We start from the raw sequence: 17,125 nt of genomic DNA on the forward strand, positions 1-17,125 counted from the left end.
TAGATAAATTAATCTTCCTTTCAGGTTAACACAGTATGTTTAAGATACTTGTGCAGTTGTTTGCTGGCAGGTTTCTAATCACATTTCAAACCTCAACTTGTAGCTGTATGTCTGACACAAGCGTATGCGTATTAACATATAATTCAGAAGAACTTGGTTCCAAGTAATATGTAGCTAGATTTATAGTCTAAATGGTCATAAACAATGTTTTCCAGTGAGATGGTACAGACAGCTTATCAAGTAAGATATTTACATTAATTATTTCTTGCCTTCAAATCCCAGGCAGGAAGAGGGACACTGAGGACAAAGTGAGGACTCACTAAAGAATGATTTAGTAGGAGTTACTGATTCTTTAAAATTCACGATTTAGCCCAAGAAACCTCAAATTGTGGGTTAGGATATCTGGGAGGTGATGAGCAAATTTGAGGGGGGGGTGCAAATTTGAGGAGGGCTCATACCCACAAAGCAGAGCTGCTGTTGGAGTTCATTCCCACTCTGCCTGGACAAGCTGGCTGTCAGCTTTTTGGAGCTGAGCAGAGAGGAAAACCTGCTCTGCGGCCTGACAGGGCTGTGGCATCGCCTGCACAAGCCATACAAAGCTGGGTTACTCTTGGAATGTGCTCTGGGTTTTGCTTATACAGGCCTCACGGCTTGCACAGTCAAAGCAGGATCTCTGTCAGAAATCGCTCCTGTTCTGCCTGGGCAAGCCCAGGGAGTGGCCTGGTGGCTTACCCTGACAAAGCTGACTGGCTGGCAACCCTCGCTGGCCCTCTGTCTGGGCAAGCCAAAGCATCCAAGCAAAATCCAGAGCAGGTTCTGACAGGGCTCCGCTTTGGTCTCCCAAGTGACAGTGGCTGCCTCAGAAAAAGGAAAAAGAAAGGAAAAGAGATTTCTAGAATTATGCAACACTAAGCAGATTCATCCAGCCCATTAAAAATATGGCTTTGAATTCTTTTATTTTTTTATAAAATACTTATTTTATAAAACTGCCAGGGTCTGTCAAGGTTTTACTTGATATATAGATTAACATTTAATTATTAAAAGTAAATGATAGGTTTACTTTTTATCCAACCCTACCTCCTATTAAATCATGAGTTTTATTCATGGGCAGGTACTATATGTGTGAGTGTGTGACAAACATATATGGATCATGTTAGGGCAGTGTTTCTCAACCTCAGCAACTTTAAGATGTTTGGACTTCAACTCCCAGAATTCCCCAGCCAGCATGGGAGTTGAAGTCCAAACATCTTAAAGTTGCTGAGGTTGAGAAACACTGAGTTAGGGGGTACAACAGCACACATGCAAGGAGAGAAGGGAGCCTTATGGCATCGGCCTCTCAGTTGGGCAGCTGCAGCAAGACTGCTGCCTGTCTCTTCTCCTTTTCCTTGCACCTTATTGCTTTTTTCTTTTTTAAAATCACGTGCAGCCTTTCAAAATAAAAAATATCTGGAGCTAAGACCATACGGCATTTACAAACATTAAAAGCAGAAAGGTCCCAAATAATGTTAGCATCCAAGTTCCATTGCAGAATAGTCAGTAACCAATTCACAAAAGGGCCTTGGAGAATAAAAAAGTTTTTTGCCTGATGTGCCAACGATAACCAAGTAGGAGCTAACCTAAGGTATCACTCAGGAAGGCGTTTCAAAGTGGGTGAGAAGGTGCCACCGAGAAGACTTTCTCCTTCTGATAACCATAAAACAGTAACATTTTCTTTTATACATGCACACAAAGGCCCATATCTTGTAAGTCTCCTTATAGGTCAGGAGCATCAGCCATTTTGTCACCACTAATTGATCTTTTTCTTACATTTCCCAGCAGCAGAACCTCCTTTTTTATACGTAGCAATGAGAATGTTAACCCAATAATCCAAGCATACTTTCACCACTGATTCATTTTTTAGGATTTACAGTGCTGGCCATGCTATTTTCTTTCCCTTTCCTGATTACTGCTAGCACATGAAAGGACATGATTGATACTAAGTAGAGCCTTACAGCTGCACTGCAACCAGAAAACAAATCAGTCACATCAACAGCCAAACGAAACAGACTGTCGGCTTTCTTTTCCGAAAACCGAAAATGAAGCAGAGCGAGATGTCTAAAGCTGGCATGGAGGCTGACAGCAGGAAGGCACGTGGGCTCCAGATGAAGACCCTGACAGCACATCAGCAGGCAGTCTGATCTCATCCAGCTCCTCACTCTTCATGCTTAACTCAAAATGAGTAATGAGTGAGTTATAAAGGAGCCCAATGGTTTACATTCTGTCCCTTTCTTTTGTTAGTGAAAAGGTTCTCACAGAACCTGACGGGGGTAGGCTTGTGTGTGTATGTATGTGTATGTGTGTGCATGCATGTGTGCGTGCACATACACAGGCACCATTAGAGGCTCCTACAGAAGCTATTACTTCAATGAACGACTTATACCGGGCTTTCTTAAAGAACTACTTTGGAAATTAATCAATTCTTCATTAAAGAATTACCCTTGAGAAGAAAGATGGAGCAATAGAAATGTGAAATTGAATTGACCCTGAATTGCCATTAAGCATAGCTTTCCCTTGGACCACTGAACAAGCTCCGTACTTCCCTTTCAACGCTGTAGAATCCACAATGGCATCATTCACTTTCATGAATAAGATTCTCCACCTGTTGCTAATCCTATCTGCAGAACTGCCAAAGCCTGAATGACATGTCAATATTTCTGCTAACAACCTGGCATGCATCACCATCATCATTATCATCATCATAAGACATTTTTGAAAAAAGGAAAGAAAAGGAAAAAGGAAGAGTCAAAAAGAGAAAAACAAACACAAAATGAATAAACAGTATCATAGAATTAAGTAAGGGTTTGCAATATTTCATTAGTTGTACATAAGTGAATACTGTATATCATTTTGAGAACTGCAGATCATTGTTAAAATCCAAGTAATATATAAATATCAACAATAATCAGGAGGCTGGTGTTTCTGCTTTATCACATACAGCATAAATCACCAAATAAGATTAGAAGCTACCTGAATGGTTTATATAGTTCATTGTCGAGCAACACACTGTATATAGTCATCTAAATGTGAAGGTCCATGTGTTCAATTCCCAATTGAGGATTTGAACCCCATAAAATAACTTCTGGCTACCTACAATCCCCAGTAAATATGAAACTGGTAACTTGGTGCCTCCTGGTGGTTTTACCGAGAGGGCTAGTACAAGAAGCGGCTAAGCCATCACAACCCTGGAAGCAGATCTCCATGGATTTTATTGTAGATTTACTGGAAAGCCACAAAAAGACAGTGATCTGAGTGGTGACTGACCTATTTTCTAAGCAGGCCCACTTTGTACCCTGCACCAGCATCCCAACATCAGGGCAGCTGGCCAGACTGTTTATACAGCATGTCTTCTGGCTCCACGGAGCCCCTGAGCATGTTATCAGAGATCGCAGAGTCCAGTTCACCTCCAGATTTTGGAGGGCATTTTTAAAAATGATTGGGGTGGAGCAGGGTCTGAGTTTGAGTCATCATGCAGCCACAAATGGTGGTTGTGAACGATCTAACCAAGCACTAGAACAGTACCTTAGGTGCTATGTAAATTACCAGCAGGACAACTGGATGGATCTACTCCCTTTTGCTGAAGTAGCTTTTAACAATGCAGTACATCGAAGTACGGGATTCACCCCATTTAAGAGAGTAAATGGCCAGGATTTTGTAGCGCTCACAGAATTGCCTACACCTGACCCCACAGTAGTTCCACTGAAAGAATGGGCAAAACACATAGCTGAAGGGTGGCCGATAATACAGAGGGCACTAGAACACACACAGGAGACATACAAAAGACACGCTGATCACAAGAGAGCCCCCAAGTGGAAACTGAACATTGGGGACAGGGTGTATTTATCCACGAAATTTTTAAAGTCCTCACAACCCTCCAAAAAGCTAGGACCAAAGTTCATAGGACCTTTCCAGATCACTAAGGTAATCAACGACATAGTGGTGCAGCTGCAACTATCAAAAATCCTTGGTAAAATCCACCCAGTCTTTCACTACAGTTTATTGAAGCCAGTCAAGGAATCAGACCACTGGCACCCAGAGCAGAAGGTGCCAGCGCCAATAATGATAGATGGGGAAAGTCACTTTAAGGTACAGGAAATACCAGGCTCCAGACAGCATAGGGGGAAGCTACAGTATCTGGTTCAATGGAGCCACTTCCCTAAATCACAAAGTGAGTGGGTTACGTTCGAGCACCTCGGCTAGTAAAAGAATTTCATTAAAGGTTTCCTGCAAAACCAAAATGAGGGGGGGGGCTGATCTTCAGGGGGCAGAATGTCACGGATAGCCCCTGCTTGGGTGCTTTCCTGACATGGCGCCAGTGGAGGACAGTTGTTAGCAACCCATAAACAGCAACAACCAGCAGACGTGCAGATGGAGAAGAACTGATGTTGATTCAGCTCCTTGGACCAGCAGTGCGCCGGCTAAGTGGATTTGGATGGGAGAAGCATGAGACGAGAGGCAACACCAGCTTAAAGGAACTCTTGGGAGGAGCAGGGAGAACGAATGTATTTATACTGACAATTAGAGACTGTAGCCACTCGGATCTTTAGTAAGCTTTTGAATCACTGCTCAATGAAACTTTTCTGCCTATTCTAACTGCTCTGGTTCAGAAGTGCTGATTCACTGAGCAAGGGATCAGGGCCATGACAGAGGTCAATGTAACTGAAAATAAGATTCTGAGCAATGAAAGATCTATCCCTACTTAACGGACCAGTGAAAGTTAAAATACTAAAACTTTTTCTTAAGAGAAACCCAAATTTTGGATGTGACACAAGCCCATATAAAGAATTATAATCCAAAATTGGTTTCCAAATTCAATTAAATTCTGTGCCAGATTTCTTTTGAAATATGAAGTTACTTTGGACATCAAGGCATGGTCTCTAAACTTAAGTCAGGAACTGAACCTATTTTCCAGTAAGAAGTATAAAGTATCCATACAGCAGTTAACATGTACAAAGCTATGTTTGGTATACTTTGTGGTATTATAATTAGTATTTAGTAAAAAAATAAAAATAGAGTAGGTAGGAAAGGAAATTCAGCATTTAGAGTTTGTTTTATTTTATTATCTATCTTTTCCCAAAATAGTTGAGCTTTGCCACCAAGTATGGAAAAATGATCCAGCCTGATTGTTATCTGTCCTCCCATTTTCAGAAAATGAGCTGTCCATTTTAGCTATTATTATTGGAATAACCTACCAGCAGTAAAACATTTTATATCAGTTTTAAGTATAATATTCAGTGCAAATTTAATGTGTTTCTTCCATTGAAATTCCCACTGCTGCATATTAATTGTTGTTATCAAAATTCTGCATCCCCTTATTCATACAGTCTTTCACCTATGCAGGTTCTGAATCATACTTCACCAACAGCTTATAAATAAGGCCCAGCAAAGTCTCTGAATGTTGTGTTGTAAGGTTTTCAAAGCCACTCAAGTCTCTACATGTCCCCACTTGTTTCTGCCATTCTTTTAAAGTTAAACTGCTTATCTGAAGATCCTAAAATTGGACCAGTGGTCTCCAGGCATGCTTTTAAAAGATTTAAGTGTTTGACCACAAGTGCCTGGAGTTTCTCTAGAGCTCAATGGGATGATACCTTTGATAAAAGAAGAGCTTTGTCTTGCTCAGATTTTTATCCTATGCAATTTATCTAGAGGTAAATCCTCTTGAATGCAGCAAGATTTACTTCTGAGTAACCACACCATAAATAAACTCAGACATACCTTGTTGATCCCCCTGCTTCAACTGACTCATTGTCTAGCCTTCCTTTCTTTTCCTTGATTCTTCATTCCAGATTATCAAAGTATGAGCTAAAACGTTTCACAACTATGCAAATTCAGACTGTTTAAGTACTATTTTGGTTCATTTCATACATGTCTATAATTCTGAATAAATCTTGCTTTGGCTTAAAAACTCTTACTTTGGTCTTAAATTAATTACCATACGTGAAACCCATAAAGCCTTACAAATACTAAAATGCATTGCTTAAGCAGTATTTAAAGATTGTAACTTTGGATTTTTATCTTATTTCAGAGTACCATGTTTTAGTACAAGTAATAAATTGAATATAGATCATGTATATAAACACTGCCAATGTCACTTGGCTGCATTTTTTACATATAACTAAAGAGTAAAGAAAAGTGGTTAAAATAGGCAGCAGCTACTCGATTTAAGCTCCATGAAAAATTGGATTGGCTTAGTTTCATTTGCTTTTGCCAACACGACACACCAGAATGCTTCTAAGGATGGCAGATAGGCTAGGAATCAAAATACCCCAAAGACTGGGTAATGCCCAAGTCCCCAATGTGATGCCCAAGGGCGCCAACAAGCTCACAGGGACCTCCCTTAGCCTCTGCCAGGCTTCCTGCTCCACTGATTTTTAAAAAAAGACTTTTTAAGTAAAAAAATAAATAAATTGGAGGCAGATGTGCTATTAAAAACAACAGCCTTCCAGCACCCTTTTTATTTTTAAGAATGCCTCAAGCCCTAGAAAATAAAAAGGGTGCTGGATGGGTAGTTGCAGTCTGGTGCTTTGTTCAATATGCCCTTTTGATTGCTAAGAAAAAAGAGAAAGTTAAGTTGGCTGGGGGGGCGGGGGCGGTAGAAACCCTCCAGCCCAGCCTACTTCTGGCAAATGGTATTGAGTAGCTGGCCACCATCCAGCATAGCAGCCAGTGGTAGGTTGGCCAGCCCCCCTGCCATTTTCTGAGCTGCTCTCAAAATTCCAGATCTGCCCCTTTGGCCCCCAATATCCAAGTACCCTCGCCAGAGGAGGCCATTTGCAGTATGTGCAAGAGAAGAGAAAAAGCATCAAGGTGGCAGAGGGGAGTTTTGGAGAACATTTCAGAAGAGGGGACGAGATCAGCAACCAAGCGGGGAGACCTCAGATGTCAGAGTCGTGGTGATGGGAGTAAACAAAACCTTGCTGTCTAAGTAACAAGACCACAAGGCCTGTGCATCTCATAGAGCCTGTTTCTTTTCTCTCAGCATCTCCTTGCATCATCCTTGTAACTGCAGGAGGAAGGAGGGATGTCCGTGGTCATCAACATTTGGATAAGTAGCCTAACCTCAGTCATGCATTTTGGTTTAGAACAGAAACAGGAATTAGCCGAATTGCGTTGCTTGGCACGTTTGTTTCACCCACAAAGCTATGATTTCAAAAGAGCTCTTTGTGTGCATGAGACAGAGAATGGATGGCCCTGTTTTACAAAAGGGATGCCATTGTAAAAAGCAAATAAAAGGAGGAAGAAAATAAAATAAAAAAGCAAACAAAAGATGAGGAAGCAACAAACAAAACCTCCCCATCACAGGCAGCAAAGACAATTGGGCTGGCAATTCTGCAAAATGTCCTGATTTGTGGGGGGCGGGGACAGACAAACCAAGGTGCTGAGGAAGGCCCTTAATGAACTAGTCCTTAACAAGGAAGAAAACTGTCCATTTTGATGGGATGTCAGATAATAGTGAGAGAAGATCTTGACAGTAGGCTTACTGAATTATTTGAGGAAGTTTCATGTAAGAACAGTACCAAGGAAGCATAAACATTTACATTCATATATCGGACAAACAAAAAAACTATTCTGAGAGGTTGATAGGAAACATTCCTAGCTTAGCACACTCTTCCATGAAGCTTCTCATTTCCTGTGCATGGATGACCTTTTATGTTGTCTGATAAAAGCCATTTCAGAAAAAAGATCCACAGTCTTTTCTGATGCAAAATACTTTTTGGAAAGTATACTTTTCCAACTTCCTTATTGCTGAATCAAGCTTTTAAGAATGTATTTTAAAAATGGATGATTGTGTTGAGAAAGCTTGCTTAGGTGTCCTTAGGAAGCCCTGCTGGAACATCAGTACCATTAAATATGAGTTAGAGGTTACCCGAAACCACAGGAAGGCATATGATGAAACCAACCATCCCTGCTGCAAGGGAAAAACAAAGTATTCAGCATGAAAGCACTCTGTGCCTGATGAGTTCCACACTTGTGATGTTGCTGAAAAATAAGGAACTTTATCTTGTAAGTGTTTATATATGGACTTCCATCTAGTGTGCAGTCCAACAATATAGAGAAGAAAGGGACATGGTTTAAAAACTCTGCTTTTCTGCTCCTGATCTTGTAATCTACCTCTTGGATGTCCTGCCCATGTTTCCATATATCAGTGGTAATGTTCCTAACCGTCTAACTAAAACAGCCCATCCTCCATTGCTAATGAGAATACTGCTGGGTTCCCCTTTTCACAGTGTTGGCAGTCTGCCAAGCTTTCTTTTTTTGACATATTCAGAGATGATCGGCACACACTTTTTTTCCTGGATTTTTAACTGCTTCTTGAAGGAATATTGGAAACTCAATAGCTTGCAACTATTTTATCAACCTTCAGTTGGTCTAGTAAAGATACTGCTTTAACATGGATTTTAGATTTTTTTTCTGATGATCATCATGGCTGCTTTTTTTTTAAAAAAAGAAAACTTTCCCAGTTAAATTTTAACAGAAAGTATCCACTGCTGATCTTCGTTAATGCACAATGAACAGGAAAAAAACATGGAAAGGTGGGAGGTATGTTTGTGGCTGCCTGTGGAAGAAGGAATGAACTGATTTGGGCAGGAGGTAATGGGGGAGACACTTAGGCTTTCCATCTACCTGGAACAGAAGAGGCCCTAAGCTGAAGTGAGCAGGGCAAAGGAAATGGTGCTTTCTCTTGCAGACCTCCAGAGAGACTCAAGTGGCAGTTCCAGGGACACATACATTACAGTTCTCAAAACTCAGCACATCAGCACAACTCGCCCCCAAGTGTAGGCTGACCATACATCCCGTTTTGAATGGGACAGTCCCTTTTTTTTTTACATTTCCCGACCATCCTGTCATTTTAATATAAATGTCAATTTTTTCCCATTTTTTAAAAACGTTGGGGCCATTATTGGGAAAAGCGGGAAAAAATTGAAATTGAAATTGAAAAGGAGGCTGACTTACCCACTGGCAGCAGTTCTCAATCCGGCGGGAAACCTAGAACAGGAACCGCAGGAACAGCTGATAGGTGGTGAGCAAGAGGAAGAGTCGCTGCCGCCAATCAGTGCAGTGGAAGACGGTTGGAAAAGCGCACCCAGCAGAAAAGAAGCCGATTGGCTCTCAGGCCAAAATGGCGGGAAGAAAATAGGGCGTGCCAGAGAGGAATAGGTTGTCGGGGACAACCGTTCACTAGATTCCTCCATTCCTGTCCTCCAGTCCCAACTTGCCACCACCCTCAGCCTTCTCCAGCCTCCTGCTGCCTCTTTCCTGTCCTCCCGTCCCAGCCCACTGCTGCCCTCAGCCCGCTGCCTCCCTCAGCCCTCCTGCAACCTCTCTGCCCAACGCCACCCCTGCACCAACCTCTCCCCTCCTGCACCTTTCCAGCTTACTGTCGATAACTTTATCGTCTTTTTTGGGTAGGCTGTTCCGGAGGAGGGGGGCAATTTCCTGATCTTTTCATAGCTCCTGACACCTTTTTAAAAAACCTCATAAACAGCTATGCAAACACCAATACTAGGAGGAGCTGGGGGTGGGTAATCTACAAAGGAATCCATCAAGTGAAGAAGTATCCTTTTTAGAATTCAGCATAAAGACACATTCCTCTGACAACTGGCATTCAGCAAAGGTCAGTTCTAACTAATAAATAGCTGGATGTCTTTCTCCGCTGGATTGTCGTTTGAAAAAAAAAAAGATTGCCTACATGACTATATTTGTTGATGCCTCCAAAGAATGCTAAAAGCATTTCGGCAAGACAAGAGCACCCTTTGCATACGTTCTGGGGGTTCTTGGTCAATAAAGGTGCTTCTCCATTTTTCATAACTCCTGCACCAGCAACATTGCCTACTCATTTTTTTTCCAGAAGAGACTTAAGGCTAACAGGCCATTTACTTCCTGTCTTCTTCTATCATTTCTTTTTAAAACATAGTCTGACCACCTTACAGACTTGGAGAAAAGAAACTCATTTTAATAATCCTCATTTTGCAACTGCCTCATTTAGTGACTGTTTGCAGTTACGACTGTGATGAAAAAGTAGCTTTGCAACCAATCCTTGCATTTACAATCTTTGCTGGTCTGTAAAGCAAGGGAAAGCTGAAGTAAGATCATAAGCAATGTTGTGGTTTCATTTAGTGACAGCTTTGCTTAATGACTGAGTTGCTGGTCCTAATTGTGGTTGCTAAACAAGGACGCCCTGTATCTCCATTACAAACCTGACAAGTTCAATAGATGAATTTGTTGGATAAATTTCACAGTGACCTGACAGAGTATCAATTTGTAATGGTCCAATAGTGATCTCCATTTTTTATTTCCAACCTGGAACCACTTGGCATTGGACTGCCTATAGATTCCCTCTCTCCAGCACCTAGGAATTTTTTAGGTATCTGCCATCCAGCCATTCACCCATACCTACATTTACATGCAGGGAGTGGTTTTTAACCAGGTGACTATTCCCGTTTCCTCAGCATAACTTTGAACGCCACGGAGATTCAAAGGTATTCTTAGCAAATGAAGCTAGAGGGAAGTTTTGACCTGCTCCAGAGTAGATCTTGCCTACCCTTCATTTTTTTAAAACAGAAAAAGGGAGGGAAAACATCCAAGAGCAACTGCGGCTTTTGATAAGATGGAATAGTAAGGGGTTAAGGAAGGAGTTATAGACATCAGCAGGACCAGGAATACTGCAAAGACAGGTAGAAAAAGATTTTTAAAAGAATGATTTAAAAAGATCCTGAAATGAAGCATTACTATGAAATAGCTTTCATTTTTCTCATTGTGTAAGATTTGATACACTAATTCATCTTAGCTCTGTCAACCTTATGCTCAGGTGAGTTGGTTCCTCAAGGGATCCCTTCCGAAAGCACCATCCAAGGTCCCAGGTCTCTGGTGAGAAAAATGACAGCACCAGAGCAGAGATCAGTTGCCTCACTCTGGAAAGTGTTTTCATAGCACAGAAGCTTCAAGCTCTGCTGGAGAAATCATGCTTTAAAATGGTTTTATTAAGACTGAGAGCTAGACTCACAACTGCAACTATTGAACTGCTTTGGAAGTTCTACAGAATTTTATCTGAGCCGTTATTATTTTAAAGGACTCGTTGCACATGCATCAAAATTACAGAAATATAAACATTGGAAGGGGAATGGAGTGCAACTCCCTTCTCTTGCTGGAATCCAGATTAAAGTCCCAAACAGGTGAGTTGTACATCCATTCCTTGAAACTGTTCAGTGAAGGGAGGTCACCAGAACAAGAAAATGTCTGTGCTGCCCACTCTTCTTAATGGCTTTGAGTGTAAATTAATAATGAATATTTATTTTTTTTAAATGATGCATTTAATAGTATTACTAAGTACAAGGTATAAAACTAGAATAGTGGCCTTAGGAATCCTGGGAAATTGTAAATATGCTTTGAGCCCCCTCCTACACTGTTCTAAGGAAGGAGTTTGCATCAAATCCAGCAGCAGTTTATGTTCCATTTATACACAAAGTTTTCCTTCCTTCCTCTGCTCTCACAGATGTGGGTTGCATCGGTGTTGAGGTACAGCTGTTTGGATGCAATGCCCTTGGGTGTTCTTCTTCCATATTTACTACAAACGAGTTCAGTGTAGAAATCCAGATTTAAGTTTTCTGCAGTGATCAAAACAATTCATCCCACAAACATATCATCTTTTTAGTTGTGTACACTTTTTACTTTTAATTATTTCTGTTGACTGCCCTCTCTTATTTTACTTCGCACCAGAGTTCTTTCAATTTGTCAATAATTATTTTCTTGGGTATTTTATTTTTAACTACAAAAAATTAATTAAATCTCTGCTGCTATCAACCAGAAGTTGATACGAAGTGTGCCATGTTAGCATCTGCCCCCTTTTCAAAATGAAAGATTCACATAACTGTATGTGGAAGATTTAAATGACAAAGACAAGTGAACTGTTTACAGTAGAGTAGAAATTGCGGACAATGGCAACCCACCCCAGTATTCTTGCCGTGAAAACTAAATGGATCAGTACAACCAGAGATATGTCGGTATACCATCGGAAGATGAGACCCCCCAGGTCGGAAGATGGTCAAAATGCTACTGGGGAGGAACAGAAGATGAGTTCAACTAGCCCCAGACGTGATGACGCAGCTAGCTCAAAGCCGAAAGGATGGCTAGCGGCCGATGGTGCTGGTGGTGAAGGGCGAATCTGATGTTCTAAGGACCAACACACCATTGGAACCTGGAATGTAAGATCTATGAGCCAGGGCAAATTGGATGTGGTTATTGGTGAGATGTCAAGATTAAAGATAGACATTTTGGGCATCAGTGAACTGAAATGGACTGGAATGGGCCACTTCACATCAGATGACCACCAGATCTACTACTGTGGACAAGAGGACCACAGAAGAAATGGAGTAGCCTTCATAATTAACAGTAAAGTGGCTAAAGCAGTGCTTGGATACAATCCAAAAAACGATAGAATGATCTCAATTCGAATTCAGGGCAAGCCATCTAACATCACAGTGATCCAAATATACGCCCCAACCACAGATGCTGAAGAAGCTGAAGTAGAGCAGTTCTATGAGGATCTGCAGCACCTACTGGACAACATGCCTAAAAGAGATGTTATTTTCATCACAGGAGACTGGAATGCTAAGGTGGGCAGTCAAATGACACCTGGAATTACAGGTAAGCATGGCCTGGGAGACACAGGACATAGGCTGATAGAATTTTGCCAAGACAACTCACTCTGCATAACAAACTCTCTCTTCCAACAACCTAAGAGACGGCTTTATACATGGACTTCACCAGATGGACTGTCATGAGTAATGATGGCGAGCAGGAAGGGGCTCCCATCCAGGGTGGAAAATGCATGCGTAGTACTGAGGAATTAAGCAGCCATTCAGAGAGACACAGATCAGGCCTGCCTTAGCTTTTGGGGTTTATATGTCTCGGTTTTTCCCACGCTTATTCAGTTTGTTAGGATTCTGTTTATGTAGCAGTAATAAACACTCGTCTACTCCTCGTCTCAGTGTGATACTCACTGTTAGGACATGGACAACACCGAAATCAGATTGACTACATCCTTTACAGCCAAAGGTGGCAGACATCTATACAGTCGGTAAAAACAAGACCTGGAGCTGACTGTAGTTCAGATCACGAACTTCTTATTGCACAATTTAGGATCAGACTAAAGAGATTAGGGAAGACCCACAGATCAGCTAGATATAAGCTCACTAATATTCCTAAGGAATATGCAGTGGAGGTGAAGAATCGATTTAAGGAACTGGACTTAGTAGATAGGGTCCCGGAAGAACTATGGACAGAAGTTTGCAACATTGTTCAGGAGGCGGCAACAAAATACATCCCAAAGAAAGAGAAAACCAAGAAGGCAAAATGGCTGTCTGCTGAGACACTAGAAGTAGCCCAAGAAAGAAGGAAAGCAAAAAGCAACAGTGATAGGGGGAGATATGCCCAATTAAATGCAAAATTCCAGAGGTTAGCCAGAAGAGATAAGGAATTATTTTTAAACAAGCAATGCGCGGAAGTGGAAGAAGACAATAGAATAGGAAGGACAAGAGACCTCTTCCAGAAAATTAGAAACATTGGAGGTAAATTCCAGGCAAAAATGGGTATGATCAAAAACAAAGATGGCAAGGACCTAACAGAAGAAGAAGAGATCAAGAAGAGATCTATTTCTGTTTTATTGACTATTCTAAAGCCTTTGACTGTGTGGACCATAACAAATTGTGGCAAGTTCTTAGTGGTATGGGGATACCAAGTCACCTTGTATGCCTCCTGAAGAATCTGTATAACGACCAAGTAACAACAGTAAGAACAGACCACGGAACAACGGACTGGTTTAAGATTGGGAAAGGAGTACGGCAGGGCTGTATACTCTCACCCTACCTATTCAACTTGTACGCAGAACACATCATGCAACATACTGGGCTTGAGGAATCCAAGGCTGGAGTTAAAATCACTGGAAGAAACATTAACAATCTCAGATATGCAGATGATAACACTTTGATGGCTGAAAGCAAAGAGGAACTGAGGAGCCTTATAATGAAGGTGAAAGAAGAAAGTGCAAAAGCTGGCTTGCAGCTAAACCTCAAAAAAACCAAGATTATGGCAACCAGCTTGATTGATAACTGGCAAACAGAGGGAGAAAACGTAGAGGCAGTGAAAGACTTTGTATTTCTAGGTGCAAAGATTACTGCAGATGCTGACTGCAGTCAGGAAATCAGAAGACGCTTAATCCTTGGGAGAGCAATGACAAATCTCGATAAAATAGTTAAGAGCAGAGACATCACACTGACAACAAAGGTCCGCATAGTTAAAGCAATGGTGTTCCCCGTAGTAACATATGGCTGCGAGAGCTGGACCATAAGGAAGGCTGAGCGAAGGAAGATCGATGCTTTTGAACTGTGGTGTTGGAGGAAAATTCTGAGAGTGCCTTGGACTGCAAGAAGATCCAACCAGTCCATCCTCCAGGAAATAAAGCCAGACTGCTCAGTTGAGGGAATATTAAAGGCAAAACTGAAATACTTTGGCCACATAATGAGAAGACAGGACACCCTGGAGAAGATGTTGATGCTAGGGAGAGTGGAAGGCAAAAGGAAGAGGGGCCGACCAAGGGCAAGATGGATAGATGATATTCTAGAGGTGACGGATTCGTCCCTGGGGGAGCTGGGGGTGTTGACGACCGACAGGAAGCTCTGGCGTGGGCTGTTCCATGAAGTCACGAAGAGTCGGAAGCGACTAAATGAATAAACAACAAGAAATTGCGGAAACACAGAAAAGAAACAACCAGTTCTCAGGCTAACTTTGTCAATTTAAACTCACCTGGGCATCTGATGATGGATTAGAAATGTCACCCTCAGTCTAGATTACTCAACAATTACTTAACAGCACTAAATTGCTCCTGTCACCCAGACCTCAGTCCCTGGAAAAAGGGCTAGAGATTAATCTTCTTGCTGCTGGATCTACCAATTCCCAACTGATACATGTTTGAAAGAAACACTGTGAAGGAACAGTGGTAACTGGATGTTTTCAGCTCTTACCTGCACTATGTTAAACCCATTTAGTTGGCGCCAAAAACGGCCTTTGCCTAATTGTGAGCTTAAGTGTTTATTTGGGGTAAATCAGCACATGTTCCACTGTTCAATTAACATGCAATCCTGCTCCTAAAAAAGGTTAAAATAGCCTTCAGGTTGAGCTTGACATCCTAGATACATCCATAGTTTCCTTAAAATGATACAGAAGTGGCTTGCCATTGCTTTCTTTCAGAAAGATCTTCCTTTTTTTGTACTTCCTAGTCTAGCCTTCAACCATGATATTCCTTGGAAATCTCCAATCCAAGTATTAATCAGGCCTGATGCCGCTTAGCTTCCCAGCCCAGACAAGCTATCACCACCCATCAAGAGCATTCTTTCAAAGGGGCTTAGGCACCTACTCAAGGGCTCATAAATGAACAAGCTGTGTCTTCCTCAATCTACATATTTTAAGAACAATATTGGAAACGAAAGCAGCCAAAATAGAAGCATTTTAAAAGCCTCTCTTTATTTGGGTGCTGGGGTGCCCTTTCATTTCCCTACCTACATTCTGTTATATTAACAAATATTGAACAGTGTCTGTGAAATTTTTATAATATACCCTCCAAAATGTCATCAAAATTATTAAACAAATATTAACCAATCTTGCCTATAAATGAAAAATGTTCTAATTCTGTCCCAATGAATTTTATCGTTGACACTGGCCTCCCACTGGATTCTGAATTTGATGCAAGATACAAATACACAGATAAATTCCACTGAAAGCAAACCATTGAAAACTAGAGCTCAATTTGGCTTTGTCAAAGTAGCCAGCCTTGGCCAATCCCAAAAAGGTAAGCAGGATTGGACTTGATTAGTATTTGGAAAGGAGACAGCCAGAAAATATCAGAACTGTGGGCTCGACTGGGAAATTAAAAAAAAAAGTCATCCTAGAAGAAGTCAGTGGCAAACCACTTCAGTACTGGTGTGAAGAAAATTACATGGAGTTTTCTATGAAGACACCAGGAGTCAAGCTGGACTGAAAGGAGACTTTATTCTCATCTGTTCTACACAACTTGTTCCTGCTGGCAGTGCAGGTTCTTAAATGTGTACAGAGCATCTGTGGTCATATTTGTGGGTAAATACATGGCTGTGCTGCGGCTTTCCTTCCAGCACACAAAATTGCTCCAAGATAATCTAATTTCATGTCTTCTACAGCACTGAATAGCACTGATTCATTCCTGTCTCCAGCCCTGGGCTTGGATATTCTGCGCCCTGATCGATGAGCTCATTTAATTTCCCATATATATGGAAGCAAGCCCTCAACAATCAACCCAGATTATGCATAGCTTTAAAATGTTGTGTTAAAGAATCCTGGAAACAAGATGTCCAGAGCAGGAAGGCCACAGCAGCCTCCGTCTCTCTTTTTAAACTCCAATATTGTGCAGCTGTTCCCAAAATCTAAAGCAAGCGCCACGTGCTTCCATGAAATGTGTATGACCAGGGAAGCTTACAGGACTGGTGCTTCTAAACTGATACCACTTTCCTGTTAGGCAACACAATGCCCTCCAGATGTTTTGAATGCTTCCTGAGACTCCTGGGTGTTCCACTATAGCATGTCTGGAAGGCATGGGTTGGAAATCTCCCTACACTTTCCTCTTCGGGTACAGTATTCTTCTTCCTTTAGCTCTAGTCTTTTCATCTATCCTGTTAGGTGTGACAGCCACCCTGCCCTTCATATTCCTGCTATGATCTTCCGTTTCCACCAAGAGGTTCTACTGGGGACTCACCTCCCCATTTCAACTGAGCTTCCAATTCTACTTTTAGCTATCCCACTGACTACCAAGACTCTATCACTGACCATTATCCAACAGGAAATAATAGGCCTGAAGACTATTCTATAAAATCAGAGCAGCATAGCCAAGGGCAGCTGCGATTTATAGGCTGCACTTAGTTTTAGCTGTTTTTCCATACTTTTAGATATAACACCTAAGATGCCTAATTCCACAGCTGTTCTTTTTGTGCTCTTTCATTTGAAAGATCCAGCTGCTCTTCTCCAGCTTTAGGGAGTGCACATTGATTTCCCAAAAGTTCCATTG

This window comes from Candoia aspera, chromosome 1 (assembly GCF_035149785.1).
Source record: "Candoia aspera isolate rCanAsp1 chromosome 1, rCanAsp1.hap2, whole genome shotgun sequence".
NCBI classification, from domain to species: Eukaryota; Metazoa; Chordata; class Lepidosauria; order Squamata; family Boidae; genus Candoia; species Candoia aspera.